The 16,796-nt window shown below is 36.3% G+C and overlaps 1 pseudogene; it reads right to left on the bottom strand.

The window, feature by feature from the left end:
* Positions 1 to 4,743: 4,743 nt before the first annotated feature.
* Positions 4,744 to 16,358, bottom strand: LOC139706527 (olfactory receptor 2B6-like; annotated as a pseudogene).
* Positions 16,359 to 16,796: the final 438 nt, after the last annotated feature.

Raw genomic sequence — 16,796 nt, forward strand, 5'->3', positions numbered from 1 at the left:
TCCCTGTGGATTGTATGGGATTCCTGTTATATGAGTAATGCCAAATGATGAGCAAAATTGTTTAAAAGAGGTAGAAGTATAGCCAGGGGCATTATCTGTTTTTAACTGTTTTGGAACGCCTACAGTGGCAAAATTTTGTAAGCAAGGAGGTATAATATCTTTAGTTTTTTCTCTGGCATGAAGGGAGCCCATCAAAAATCCGGAAGAAGTACCAACTGTAACATGGAAATATTTTAATTTTCCAAATTCTGGTCTACCAGCCTGTTTTGGTGCCAATACCATGTTGTTTTTGTTACTATTGCTCTGTAATATAGTTTAAGGTCTGGTATAGTGATGCCACCTGCTTACTCTTCCTGCTGAGGATTGCTTTAGCTATTCTGGGTTTCTTATTTTTCCAGATAAATTTCATGATTGCTTTTTCTATTTCTATGAGGAATATCATTGGGATTTTGATTGGAATTGCATTAAATCTATATAATGTTTTTGGTAATGTGGTCATTTTGACAATATTAATTCTGCCTATTCAAGAGCAAGGTAGATCTTTCCATCTTCTAAGGTCTTCTTTGATTTCTCTTTTTAGGGTTCTGAAGTTTTCCTTGTATAGATCTTTCACCTCTTTTGTAAAGTTGATTCCCTAGTATTTATTTATTTACTATTTGAGGCTATTGTAATGGGGTAGTTTTCCTCATTTCCCTCTCAGAGGATTTGTCACCAATATACAGAAATGCCTTTGATTTGTGGGTATTGATTTTATATTCTGCTACTTTGATGAATTCATTTATTAGTTTTAGAAGTTTGCTGGTGGAACTTTTTGGGCCTTCTAGATATAGGATCTTATCATCAGCAAATAGTACTAATTTAAGTTTTTATTTTTCTATGCATATCCCTTTAATTTCTGTTATCTGTCTAATTGCTGCGGCCAGTGTTTCAAGAACTATGTTAAATAGAAGTGGTGAAATAGGGCATCACTGTCTTGTTCCAGATTTTAGAGGAAATGCCTTTAATTTTTCTTCACTTAGAATGATGTTGGCCTGGGGCTTAGCATAGATAGCCTTTATGATGTTGAAATATTTTTCTGTTATCTCTAGTTTTTCTAGTGTTTTGAATATGAAAGGATGCTGTATTTTGTGAAATGCTTTTTCTGAATCTATTGGGATGATCATATGATTCTTATCTTTGAGTATATTGATGTGATGAATTACATTTATTGATTTCCATATGTTGAGCCCACTTTCATCCCTGGGATGAGTCCTACTTGATCATGATACACTGTCTTCTTGAGATGTTTCCATATTCAATTTTCCAGAACTTCATTGAGAATTTTTGCATCTATGTTCATTAGAGATATTGGGCTGAAGTTTTCTTTCTTTGATGTGTCTTTGCCTGGTTTTGTAATCAGTTACTCAATGCTTTTTATTCTTTGTGTGTTTATTATAAGTTGTCACTTCCTGACTGCTGTGAGCCTTCTGAAAACATCTTATAGTAGTAACAGGATATTTTAAATTGATAACAACTTAACCGTGATTGTATTAAAAAGCTCTACACTTTTTCTTTGTCACTTCCCACATTTTGCATTTGGGATTTTAGAATTTATATTTTATTATATTGCGTGTCCTATAACGAACTATTGTACTTATTATTAAATAATATTTATAGTAAAGACATAAGTGGTTTACATTTCAACATTATAGTGTTACAGTATCCTGAAGGGAGTGCACAAGTAGTGTAATTAGTTGTAAAGGTGTTTATTGAACAAGAATCACAAAATGTATTTATTTTAATCATTCCCCTGTGTATAATTTGGAGTTTGAAAAAGCCACTTATTCAGTTATTATGCTATGTTACACAGATCTGAGGAAACCTCTTGAATGGAGAAAACTATTGTAAAAACATTTTCTTTTATTTTTTAATCTTGATGCCCTAAATAATTTTATAAATGCATGAGTGTATTCTTTATTTTATTTTTAAGTGTTTAAATATTTTGCTGTCTTTCATTTGTTCTTCAGGAAAGCCTTGCTTGCTTAGGAAAATGAGAAAAGCTTTTAATTATCTTCCTTGAATAGATAATCTTAGAATTACACATTCTTTACTTTAAAAGCACAGCACATTTTGCCTTCAGAGATAATATGTGCCTTTTCTTCAACATAGCTTCTCAAAAACTAACCAAAGTATGCTTTATTGTAGAGTATCCTGAACATATGTGCCAGGGACATGTGAAGTATTCTACATAAATAAAATATTTATGTGGTTTTCTTCATCACTTCTGAAAGTATTTTTTTCTGATATTTTGATATATAATTCTTAGGAAGTCCAGAGTTTTCACAATCTGTACATCACTCACATTTATGAAATAAGTCATCTTCAACAGCTTGGAAAGTAGTATACACATTAAGTATCCCAAAGCAGAGTAAATAGGATAGCTATAATCAGTCTGTGTGGTTATGTTTTTGACACAAATTTTACTGGATTTGACCACAGAATAAAAAAAATACTTTTTCTGTGTGTAAAACTAAGGTAGACAAAGGATACCTTATGTAAAAAAATAATGTTTAACATCACAAAATTTATATTTCATTTGTGTGAATGTGTGTGTGCACAATTTTGATAAAAATTTAGTAGTCAGGTATCATCCGAAAATCAGTCAGTTTTAAAGGTTATTTATAATTTTTTTTTTCTAAACTGAACATACTATAATATAAATACATTGAGAATTGGGCCAGCACTCTTCAAAGAGTGGATCTGGCTTGCAGCTGATTGTTGTTCAGAATAACGTAACAAAAATAACCTCTTATTTTTCTTACAGTATTCAGTTTCTCACTGCCTATCATGTTGGATTCACAAAATATATGTTCAATTTACATAACTACAAAGACCTTAAGTGGTTCTCATAAATGATAAATAAATTTATGATGAGTTTTAAATTTTTAGTATGTCTTAGTCCATTTAATATATTACAAATACCTGAGACTCTGTAACTTGTAAACAATAGCAACTTTTTTTCTCATTATAAAGCTGAGAGTCCAAAGTAAGGCATCAGTACATTTAATGACTGGTAGGGATCCCAGTCTCAGTTACCAAGACAGAGATTTGTTTATTGTATTCAATGGAGGGGAGTATCAATTTGTTCTCACATTGTGGAAAGCAGAGGGCACAAAAATCCAATTCTCTGTAAAGTCTCCTTAATCTCATTCTTAGTGGAGAAGCCCTCATGATCTTGTCATCTCTTATAGGTTTCTTAATGTGGTCCATTGGACATTAAGTTTGGATATGTGAATTTTGGAGGAGATACATTTTAAAAAGACAGAGTGTGATTACAATTTTAGGACTCCCTTTAATATATATATATATATATATATATATATATATATATATATATATATATATATATATATATATAAATTGTTTATGGACACAATATCTTTATTTATTTATTTTTATGTTGTGCTGAGGATTGAACCCAGTTCCTTATACATGTGAGGCACAAGCTCTACCACTGAGCTGCATTCCCAGATCTCCATTTATCTTTTAATGAATCAAATTTTGAGCACTATTTGCATTCAAATTTAAATCAATTAAAAAAAATCCCTAATATTGCTTGCTGAAATAATTGAGTTGTTTTTCATCCCAGAAATATAAATTATTACTTTTTCCTATTGATTTTTTTTTCAGATTTCAAAGGCATTCCTGGTTGTTTCAGTTTATGCACAGAAATGTTGCCAGATTGATATTCATTATGATTGTTATCATCACTTCCTCGTACTCTCACTGATTCAGAACACATATACTTATGGTATTTGAAAGGAACATTAAGAAACATCCATATTTTATCTCTTTATATTAATGTTTAATGTAAATTTTAGATTAAAAACACACAACTGTCTTCTTAATTACGTTGTTTTTTTATTTTTTACTTTTTTCTTTTAGTGCTGGGTTATAAATTAAGGGCTTTGAGCACAGTAGGTAAATATTCTGCCATTGAGCTCTACTTGCAGCTCTTACAATTCATTTTCTCTGTGTGTGTTAGTAAATAAAACAAATACACAAATATTGAACCCTGGAGCACTCTAACACTGAAGTACACCCCCAGCCCATTTTTATTTTAAGACAGGATATCCCTAAATTACAAAGGCTGGTCGTGAAGTTACAATTCTCCTTTCCCAGTCTTCCAAATCACTGAGATTACAAATCTGTGCCACTACACCCTCTACAATGTATCTTTAAAGGAACAATGGTATTTACATAAATAAAGTTTGATAAACTTAAAAGAATGATGATTCTTTGAAAACATAGAGTGCTTCACACAGAAAGTCAAGTTATATCCATGCTGCTCACATAGACTTGGGATAAACTCCCAGAGAAATAAGAAAATATTTCTTGGGTAAAGGTGACAGGAAGCCCATTTGAAAATGGTGACATGCTATTTTTATAGGGTTTATATTGAACTAATGAACTTATAATTTGTATTGTTAATTTAACACACTTCATGATTTGAATATGTTAATATTCAGCACAATTTCAGTATCTTTCTGAATAAAATTATTTTAATGTATTTTCCAAAAGTGCTCCTAATGTTGTGTATTAGCTGAGCATAATTCTTGCCTAACATTATTATAAAGCACATAAGAAATATTACATATCTTGCAAGAAGAACATCTAACTCAGATTTTTGATACTAGAATGAGTTATTAGAGAAATTCATATAAACCTACAGTGTTAAATAATTTCATTTAATGTTTACAACTGTCACTTGGGTCTGAAAATGCTCCACATCACTTTGCCTAATGCCCGTTTCACATCTTTATTCCTTAGGGTATAGATGGAGGGATTGAGTGTAGGGGTCACTACTCCATAGAATAGAGCCATGAACTTAGGCTGGTCTCTTGAGGTGAAAGATGGAGGCTGAAGGTACATGCTAATGCCTGAGACATAAAATAAGAAAACTACAATTAGATGACAGGAACATGTCCCAAAGGCCTTTTACCTTCCTTCAGAAGATTTGATTTTAAATATGGCATGTCCAATACTAGCATATGAGGCAAAAATTAAACACAGAGGAACAGCCACTATAAAAATGCATACCACAGAGAGTGTGAGCTCATTAGCCTCCTTTTCCCCACAGGCAGCTTTTATCAGAACTGGAATCTCACACAACAAGGGATCCAGTTTATTGATGCCATACATTGGCAATTTTAATTTAACAGAAGCTTCAGAGATTGCATAGATCATTCCAGTCAGCCACAAAATGGATACTAATAGGATGCAGATGTGCTGATTCATGATGAAGGTGTAGTGTAGAGGTCTGAAGATGGCCACATAGCGATCTGCCACAGTCTGGCTGGGCACAAAATCACGAGCCACTCAAGCAGGAAGAAACTTTATTTCCAAAAGTCCTGCCAATGCCACACACGCAGCCTTCTCCTGGGACACACTCCACCAACAGGAAATCCCTCCTCCAGAATTCCCTCCTACCACACTTCCCCAACCAATGGGAACTCCCCTGGAGTCATGGGAGAGCTCCAAAGTGGCAGGCCTAGGCAGAGAGCAGGGGTCTAATCTCCAATTGAATGTGCATCTTAACATAATCATTATCATCTCAATGGCTTGTTGGGGTCACCTTTCAACCAAAAATGCCATGTGTCATTCCTACTTGGCTATGGCTCTCAGCATCTCCCACCTTCTGTTTAATTAAACAACAAGCAATATGGCTTAGGGACCGTGCCTGGTAGGTTGTCCAATACAACATATGGTCCTTACCCGTCATTGGATGAGCTGACCTCTAGGCATCAGCCTCCTGTCTTAGGTTGGTACCACTGCAATTGGATCATACCCATCACTGACTACCGGTCCAGCATACAGCCATACTTGTGGATAGGCCTATGCACCTGTGGGGGGGTGAGGTTCTTTGCCTCACCTCTGTTGGCCCCCAAATTTTAGACCATTGCTAGCAGAAGGGAGGAGGATACAGAAATGCCACGACACTAAGCCAATTGACAGCTCCTTTGGAAAAATTGTATCACCGGTGACACCATCAGCAAAGATACGCCAGCACTACCACAATTAGCTGCACCAACAGATAGTTCACAATGCATACAAGTGATACATAGTCCAGGCAAGTTCTGCAAGCAGTTAACAGCAGAGGAATCCATCAATATGTCCATTTCCTCCCAAAGTAAATTGACTCCTTGATTGAGCATTACTTGTTGAGTTGTTATTCATTGATGCATCAGTTTATACAGTTTACTGTGATAGCTATCATAGAAGCTGTAGTTTGGTTTTATCTTTGTCTTCACCAGCACTGGGATGAAGATAGGAATTCTGGCAATGATGGCTAAAAAAAATATGTAGCATTCCAACAGGTACTAAGAAAACAATTTTCTGAACAATTTACATTATCCTGAACAGAATTATTAAATATAGTGAAAAGGAAAGGTGAAAGTAAACAAACAGATCTGTTAACCTCCTCATTTGTTCACATAATAAAACAATCCTCAACAGCTGTTTACCCCATTTAAATTAAACCATTAAAATCACATGAATAAAAAAAAATTCAGATCCATTTTTTCATGATCATTCCTCATATATGATATATGGACAACACACACACAGACATACAACATGAAACACAAGTGTGCACACAAACGTACAACACATAAAACAAAAGTAAAGGCCTTGTAGCTTTACACAGGTGAAATCTCCATTGCAATGTTTAAAAACTCTACAGTCAAAAAATAATACTGATCAAAAAAAACATTAACCTAGGTCTGTTTAAGCTCAAAAAATAAAATATAACTTTATGATGTGGGAAAAAGCAATAATAAAATAGATATTGAAAAAAGCATCCTGGTTAATCACTGTCGAAGATGTAAGAATAGCCAAGCTGGAGCTCTGGATATCAGCTGTTATGGATTTGAGTCGAATCATCTTCTTTGTGGTATGTAGAAATCGCTTTGGTTAGTCTCTCTGGAATCCAAATCGGCTGCTGTTCTCCCTGTGGAAACACACAAACAGATCCCCGACTCCAGACAATCACTGGGTCAGGACTGGTCCATTGTCCTGTTAGAATATCCTTCCAAAGTACCTTAGGCGTATGTACATTTCTTGGATACATATGAATTTCTGCAGTACTAAGCCTTGATGAATTCAAATTTAAAAAGTTTAGAGTAAAAAGGTAATTTTAAGTTTATGTTTGGGGGATATATACCCCTTTCTAATTCCCTCTTTTTGCTTTAATAAGTAAATTTTAATAGTTTGATGAGCTCTTTCAACTATGACTTGTCCCTGTGGATTGTATGGAATTCCTGTTATGTGAGTAATGCCAAATGATGAGCAAAATTGTTTAAAAGAGTTAGAGGTATAGCAAGGACCATTATCTGTTTTTAACTGTATTGGAACACCCAGAGTGGCAAAATTTTGTAAGCAATGAGCTATACTATCTTTTGTTTTTTCTCTGGCATGAAGAGAGCCCATCAAAAATCCGGAAGAAGTATCAACTGTAACATGCAAATAATTTAATTTTCCAAATTTTGGCAAATGTGTGACGTCCATCTGCCAAATATGGTTAGGTATCAATCTTCTAGGATTGACTCCAAGATTAACTTGTGGTAAGAAGGTCACACAATTTTGACATTGTTTCATTATTTGTCTAGCTTGTTCCTTAGTTATTTTAAAATGCTTTTGTAAAGTATTAGCATTGACATCGAACCTTTTATGAAAATTTGCAGCTTCTTCTAGTGTAGAGAAAATATGCATGTCATGTGTAGTTTTATCTGCTAAATCATTGCCCAAACTAAGGGCTCCATGGAATCCTGTATGTGCCCTGATATGTCCTATAAAAATGGATCTTTCCAGTCCCAGATTAGACTTTGTATAGTGGAAAACAAAGAGAAAACAGTAGAGGAAATAGAAATCCTACCAGCTCTTCAAGGGATACTATAGCTTTAACTATATACTGACTATCAGAAAATAAATTAAATACAGAATCTTTAAACATCACAAAAGCTTGTAAAACTGCATTAAGCTCTACCTTTTGAGCTGATTGTTTGGGTACTAAAAATGTAAAAGTTTGATCAGGGGTAACTACTGCTGCTGTACCATTATTTGACCCATCAGTGAATATATTTGGAGCATTCATGATAGGTGTTTTTCTTGTCATTTTTGGAAAAAGTACAGGATGCGAGGACCAAAAAGACAACAAAGGATTAGGTAGTAAGTGATTATCAAATGAAACATTAGATTTACACATGATTATTGCCAAAGTATTTAACTCTTTAGCTAACTCATCAATTTGATCCATAGTATATGGAGTAATAATTTTATTGGGAGAAATTCCAAATAGTCCCTTTGCTGCTTTTATTCCTTTGAGTATTAATTCTCCTACAGCCTCAAGATACCTAGTAAGAAGAGTGTTAGGAGAGTAAGAGAAATGTATCCCCAATAATGGAACTTCTTGGCAAAATACTCCTGTAGGAATATTTTTTGTTGGTAGTACAATAAATAATAAAGGCAAATATATCAATTCTATCCAAATGAATATTTTCCATATATGTTTCAATAATTTTTAATGCATTTTTTTGCTTCAGGAGTTAACATGCGGGGTGAATTTGGATCTGATGGACCTTTTAGGATATCAAATAAAGGTCCCAGCTCTACTGTAGTTATGCCTAGATAAGGCCTTATCCAATTTATGTCTCCCAATAACTTTTGAAAGTCGTTAAGTGATTTGAGTTGATCTACTCATATTTGAATTTTTGGTGGATGGACCATGGTTGAGGATAATAGAACTCCTAAATAATTAATTGGAAGATTTAATTGTAGTTTATCTATTGTTATCTCTAAATTATAATTTTTTAATAAATTTGTAAGTGTGACATAACATTCCAGCAATGTGTTTTTATCTTTATGTGCTAATAATACATCATCCATATAGTGAAATATTTGTAGTTCAGGATTTTGATTTTGTGGCTGGATTGCTTTGTTAACATAAAATTGACACATAGTTGGGCGGTTAGCCATCCCTTGAGGGAGTACTTTCCATTCACATCTCTGATTAGGACCTTCATGATACAGTGCAGGGATAGTAAATGCAAAACTTGGACTATCCTCAGGATGAATTGGAATGAAAAAAAAAAACAATCTTTAATATCTATAGCTAAAACATACCAGGTTTTTGGCAAAGCAGACAATTGAGGAATCCCTGATTGAGCAGGTCCCATAATAACCATCTCATTATTAATGGCTCTTAAATCTTGCAATAATCTCCATTCACCAGATTTCTTTTTAATGACAAAAATGGGAGTATTATGGGGAGATATGGAAGGTTGTATATGTCCCTACACTAATTGTTGTTTGACCAGGTCATGGGCTACTTGTATCTTTTCTTTAGTCAGGGGCCACTGAAGAACCCATATTGGTCTTTCTGATATCCAAGTAATTTTGATTGTCTCAGTGGCCCCTTCTGAAAACCCAATCCATGTCTATTTATACCTTGATCTATTTGATTTGGTACTGCTATACCTTGTTCTTGTTCTCCTAATCTTTTTTTTTTCTTTCCTAAAACCTTGTCTAGCACTAGTAGTAGGATTGATGTTATTTGTTAATGTCAGATCTAATTGATCTAGGACATCTCGTTCCCATAAATTTATAGGAAGTTGATCCAATACATATGGCTGTATAGTTACTTCACATCCTTCAGGATCCTGCCAATCTAATACCATTGCACTTCTATGGGGATTAGTTGCCACTCCTAGGCCTCGAAGCATTTGAGTGGCTTGTTTTAATGGCCAATATTTTGGCCATTCTTGATGAGATGATGCTAAGGTCAGCACCTGTGTCCAGTAGTCCATTAAATTCATGTCCTTGAAAATTTAGTTTTAGCATGGGGCGAGAATCTAAATTTAAAGACAGCATAGCCCTCTCTACACCTGTGGAGCCTAATCCCCTGGAATCTCTTTCTACTGTATGACTGGAAAATTTATTATGCTGGCTGGGTATTATTAATAACTGTGCTATTCTATCTCCTGGTGAAATTACTGATATACCTCTTGGAGAGCTATAATTTTTATTTCACCTACATAATCGGGATCAATTACCCCAGGATTTATCATAAGTACTTTTGGTGTAGAAGAACTGTGTCCCAATAGTAAGCCTCCTGTTCCTTGGGGAAGAGGTCTTTTTACTCCTGTGGGAATGATTTGAACTCCCATCTCTGGAGGTAGTACTGCTCTGGAGGATGCGCAGATGCCCAACCCTGCATTCCCTCTGGTTTGTCTGATGAGGGATTTAATGAATAATGTGTCCTGGGCACTACCCTGATGGTGTTGCTGTATTCCTCCATTGCCCCGTATATTTGTCATTGTGGGCCCCGGAACATTGGGCCCCCCAGTCCGTTTTTTGGCAATGGAGCCTGATGTCTTTTTCCGTGATATCATGGGTAAACATCTGGTCCTTGTCCATTTTTTGATAACAGAATACCCTTACCCTCTATGGTGGTTTGAGAATGGCATTGATTAGCCCAATGTCTCCCTCTACGGAAAATACCTGGTATTCTATTTTTTTTTGGTACCTAGTTTTGTTAAACCCTTTTCCTATGGGGCAATTCCTTTTAAAATGTCCTGTTTGTTCACAATTGTAGCATGCTTTTGGCCTGGCATCTAAAGCCTGTTGTACTGCAGCTGCCAAGACTTGTCCTTGTTCATTAATGTCTCTACATAATTTAATATATGTGTTTAAATCTTCATGTTTCCATGGTCTAATAACCTCTCTGCAGCAACGATTTGCTTGGTCATAAGCCAGTTGTTTTATTAATGGCATTGCTTCTTCTGTATCCCAAAAAACTCTGGCAGCTGTTTGAATAAGCCTATCTACAAATTCAGAGTAAGGTTCATCAGCTCTCTGTATTACCTTAGATAATTGACCTTGTAAATCTCCATGTCCTGTAAAGCCTTCCATGCCCTAACTGCATCTGCAGCAATTTGTGCATATATAGCAGGATCATATTCAATTTGTTGCCATTGACCCTCATAAGGTCCTTTTCCTAACAACATATCTAGATTTCTTTGAGGGTAACTGGCTGCTGCATTTCGCCTAGCAGTCTCTGTGCAAAATTCCTTATTGGCAACCTTCCATAACAAATATTATCCTCCATTTAGCACAGATTTACACATGCTAGCCTGCCGCAGTCTAGCTGGGCACAAAATCACGAGCCACCACACACCTTGTAGATTCAAACAGCAACTCTTTATTCCCGAACTCTCACCAGCACTCTACATGCACGTTCTGGGAAAATCCACACCTCCACTGGGCTCTGCATCCCAAAATACTCTCTGAATCCCGCAAGAACTCAATGGGAACTCAAGAAGTGGGTGCCTGGAGGCAGCAGGATATGCCCTATTCCCAGCAGAATACACCTTAAACCTGGAACCGCACTAAACCCGGATCGCCCTAAACCCTGATCTGCCCTAAACCCGGATCCTCCCTGGTCCTTGAGCAGGGTCACCTTACTCAAACATTCATGCAATGTCACTGCAAATGACCTGGGTCCAAGGCAAGCCCATTTCCACAATGGAGAGTCCTCCCTCTAAGCAACATGGGGTAGGCTGACAAGGAAATTGCCATGCGTCATTCTTACTTAGCTATGGCTCTCAGCATATCCCCCTTTCTGATTAATTAAACAACAAGAAATGTGGCTTAGGGACCGTGCCTGGTAGGTTGTCTATTTCAACATATGGTTCTTACCCGTCATCGGATGAACTGATCTCTAGGCGTCAGCCTCCTGTCTTAGGTTGATACCACTGCGATTGGATCATACCCGTCACTGACTATCAGTCCAGCATACAGCCATACTTGTGGATAGGCCTATGCACCAGTGGGGGGTGAGGTTCTTTGTCTCACCTCTGTTGGCCCCCAAATTTGGCCTTGGTGCCAGTGGGGCAGTGAGGTACTTTGCCTCACCTCTGTTGGCCCCCAAATTTTAGACCATCACTAACAGAAGGGAGGAGGATACAGAAATGCCATGACACCAAGCCAATTGATGGCTCCTTTGGAAAAATTGTATCACTGGTGACACCATCAGCAAAGATATGCCAGCACTACCACAATTCGCTGCACCAAACAATAGTTCACAATGTATACAAGTGATACATAGTCCAGGCAAGTTCTGCAAGCAGTTCAAAGTGGAGGAGTCTATCAATATGTCCATTTCCTCCCAAAGTAAATCGACTCCTTGATTGAGCATTACTTGTTGAGTTATATTCCTTGATGCATCAGTTTATACAGTTTACTGTGATAGCTATCATAGAAGCTGTAGTTTGGTTTTATCTTTGTCTTCACCGGCACTGGGATGAAGATAGGAATTCTGGCAATGAAGCTAAAGAGACATTATCCTGAACAGAATTATTAAATATAATGAAAAGAAGAGGTGAAAGTAAGTTCTCCCTGTGGAAACACACAAACAGAACCCTGACTCCACACAATCACTGGGTCAGGACCTTTCCATTGTCCTGTTAGAATATCTTTCCAAAGTACCTTAGGCTTATGTACATTTTTTGGATACATATGTCTTTCCGCAGCACTAAGTCCTTATGTATCCAAATTAATAAGTTTAGAGTAAAAAGTGTTATTTTAAGTCTATCTTTGGGGGATATATACCCCTTTCCAATTCCCTATTTTTGCTTTAATAAGTACATTTTAATTCTATCTTGAATGTCTGTATCTAATAGTTGTCTTAGCTTTTTGTATTTTTTTATCTGAAATACCTTTACTTGACATTTTCAACTATTTTCTATCTTATTTCTATCTTCTAGTTTTTTTCCCCTAAGTTTTGTACATTCACCCTTAGTTGCTTTTTTTCCTCTTAGTTTTCTTTTGTTTCCTATTTTGTGGGTTTAAAATTCTTGTCTTCCTACATCTTTTTTATCTTCCTACATCTTTTCTATATTTTTTTTTCTTTTTAACTTTCTATCCTTCTGTCTTTAAAGCTTTTCACTTCAAAATTTTAATCTTCTTTATCTAAGTATCTTTATCCTATTATCTTCCCATTTTCATGGTTTTTTTAAAGTAATGCTTTTTAAGATTAACTAGGCTTCAAATGATGCAATCTTTCCTCCGCCATGAAGGCATCTTAACCACCTTTAATTTAACCTTTTAAAGCCTTCCAATTATCATCTATACTGTACTTTTAAATGTACTTTTTCACCACCTACAGCTTCACTCTTTTAAACGAGGCTTAGATTCTGTTTAAATCGCTTAATGTTAGTTTACATGGCTGCCCTTTAACTAAAGGCTTTTTTTTTACTCCATTAAGAAGTTTTGTCTCAATCTGCCATGCACAAATACCTTTTTCTTCTTTCTTCCTTTCTCAAGCTTTTAAAGTAAGTCTAGTTTCCTCAAAATCTTTTTAAATGGTGTTTTACAACTTTTTACTTTACCACAGAGATTATCTCATCTAGAAACATTTCTTTTTCCTTTAACCTTTTACATTAAAATATATTTCCACATCTTAAATCTTTTTATATTTCTTTTTTAACCATTAACCCTTTTTATAAATTCACATTCTGAAACAACTCTTATAAAATGTCTGATTTAGACAAATTACTCCACTTTAATAAGATGAAATATTTTCATGTTTTTTATGGTACTATAATAGTATAATTGAAACACAACTGAAACTTCTTATTATCTTTGTATATAAATTACACCTGATAGAACCTTAACACTTAGTAACCTTGTTTCAGCAAAGACACAGACCAATGCAATATTTAACTTTTTTTTTCATTTACCAATTTATGAAAACACACATAATGTTTAAATATATTACCTTATGTAACTTAATAAGTAAAGAGTACTTGATTTTATATTTAGTGGTTGATAGTTTAACACTTTAGCTTTGTAAATTAATCAGATGTCTGTAAAAACCAAGATCTTAGACAAGTGTAGTAAACAGAACTAGCCATCTCTTTCTTGTTGAAGAAAAATTCTTCTACAGGATACCTTGATGGTCCCATTGATATACTTAATAACTCATCTTCAAAAAGCCATGGGCTACATTTTTGTACTGTATTAACATACATCATAACTGTTCTTGGTCTTACTGGTGTGCCTCCTTCCTCTAACAATTTCTCTTCCTCAGGGGCAAACAACTTCAAACCTTGAGTCAAACGTTTTCCCCAGTTTACCTGAGAAATTTCTAGGAACAGGCAACTTGAATTAAAAACAAAATAAATCAAAACAAGAACACATTGTTTTTTGAAATGCTCACCCATTCTTTCTCTCTTCCTCAAGGGTGAGAAATTTCACTTACCTCCAAGCTTCAGACATTCCTCGTACGGGGCACCAAATGCCACAGTCTAGCTGGGCACAAAATCACAATCCACCACACACCTTGTAGATTCAAACAGCAACTCTTTATTCTCGAACTCTCACCAGCACTCTACATGCATGTTCTGGGGAAAATACACCGGCACTCTACACGCACGTTCTGGGAAAATCCACACCTCCACTGGGCTCTGCATCCCAAAATATTCTCTGAATCCCGGGAAAACTCAACAGAAACTCAAGGAGAGGGTGCCTGGAGGCAGCAGGATACGCCCTATTCCCAGCAGGATACACCTTAAACCTGGAACCGCCCTAAACCCGGATCACCCTAAACCCTGATCTGCCCTAAACCCTGATCTGCCCTAAACCCGGATCCTCCCTGGTCCTTGAGCAGGGTCACCTTACTCAAACATTCATGCAATGTCACTGCAAATGACCTGGGTCCAAGGCAAGCCCATTTCCACAATGGAGAGTCCTCCCTCTAAGCAACATGGGGTAGGCTGACAAGGAAATTGCCATGCGTCATTCTTACTTAGCTATGGCTCTCAGCACTAGCCCAATCTTCTGGCGTCATGTCCAAGTTGGTAATGGATTTGACCATGCTTACGGTGAAGGGTGCTTGGGGACCATAGGTTGTTACAACCTCCTTTAACTGCTTCACTGTTTTGAAATCTAGAGCATGGTGAATTCGCTGCCTTCCTGACTGTTCAAGTACAGGGCATGGTAATCTTTGAGGTCCTGTCCCAGGATTTCATCTATCAACTACTAGGGTTGAGGGTCACTCAGCTGTCTCTTGAATTACGCCCTCTGGTGATAGAATGCAGTTAGTAACTGCCTCCTGTTGTAGCTTCCCCCCGATAGCTGTTTCTCCTCTAAGCTTTCTTCCTTTAAATTTTCTTCCTCTATCTGACTAGCTTGAGAGACCTTCTCTTTTTCTTGATCTAACATGTTTTCTACCATAGTCTGGACCTCTAACAATTTACTTAACACTCTTTTGGTTTGTTTTTTACTAATTTCTAATCTACTATAAAAATAACTCAACCCAATAAGATAACACAAAACAAAACTGAAACAGAATGAAACAAAAACGGAACAAAAAATCATTGTATCAATTTTCTCTTCCTCAGGGCCGAACAACTTCAAACATTGAGCCAACCATTTTTCCAAGTTTGCCTGAGAAATTTCTAGGGATAGGCAGCTTGAAATAAAAACAAAATAAATCAAAACCAGACACATTTTTTTTTTTTTGAAATGGTCACCCATTCTTTCACCTTCCCTCAAGGGTGAGCAATTTCACTTACCTCCGAGCTTCAGGCGTTCCCCATATGGGCCACCAAATGCTGCAGTCTGGCTGGGCACAAAATCATGAGCCACTCAAACAGGAACAAACTTTATTTCCAAAACTCCCACCAATGCCACACATGTGGCCTTCTCCCGGGACACACTCCACCAACAGGAAATCCCTACTCAGGAATTTCCTCCTACCACACTTCCCCAAACAATGGGAACTCTCCTGGAGTCCCTGGAGAGCTCCAAAGTAGCAGGCCTAGGCAGACAGCAGGGGTCTAATCTCCAACTGAATGCGCATCTTAACATAATCATTATCATCTCAATGGCTTGCTGGGGTCACCTTTCAACCAAAAATGTCATGTGTCATTCCTACTTGGCTATGGCTCTCAGCAGCGATCAAAAGACATGAGAGCCAAGAGTAGACATTCTGTGCTCCCCATTATGCTAAAGAAATAAAGCTGAACTATACACCCCAAATAACTGATGGTCTTCTTAGAAGTTCCCAAGTTAAACAGCATCTGAGGCACAATGCTTGTGGTGTAACACATGTCTAAGAAGGAGAGGTTGGTGAGAAAGAAATACATGGTGCTTTGTAGATGAGTGTCTAACTTGGATACCAGAATGATGGTAATGTTTCCAATCATGGCCATCGGGTATGTTGTGAGAAGAATAATGAATAAAGAAAGTTCTAACCAAGGGCGGTGAACAAAGCCTAGTAGAATGAACTCTTCCGGATGACTTTTGTTAATCAGTGCCATCCTCTTTAGTTCATTTTACATATAGTAGGGTAGCAAAAAGTCAGAGTTACAAGAAATGGCAAACTATAATTATTCATTAGACATTCAATCATGGAAGATATTTGTGCAATAAGTTATGGGAGAAATAATATAAATGTTCAGGCAAAAGGTGAACCCATTATTTTTTCATGAAACTAAGTTAAAGACAGTTACCTTTAACAAGTAAACTAGTCCTTTTGAAACTGAACTTTCTGAGAACTGAAAAAAAAACTATCTTCTTGGGTTTTGATGAGGATAAATTAGAAAAATAAGTTACTGTGATTTGACAACTCCAACATAAAGGTTTTAAAATTTTATCTTGCATAGAAATCAACTGAAGAAGCTATAAAAATGAAGTGTTGTGTTAGTAGATGTGACATGGTGCTGAGGAATCACATGATTCATTTTCAGCAGTACTGC

Source organism: Marmota flaviventris, chromosome 7 (assembly GCF_047511675.1).
Source record: "Marmota flaviventris isolate mMarFla1 chromosome 7, mMarFla1.hap1, whole genome shotgun sequence".
Taxonomy (NCBI): Eukaryota; Metazoa; Chordata; class Mammalia; order Rodentia; family Sciuridae; genus Marmota; species Marmota flaviventris.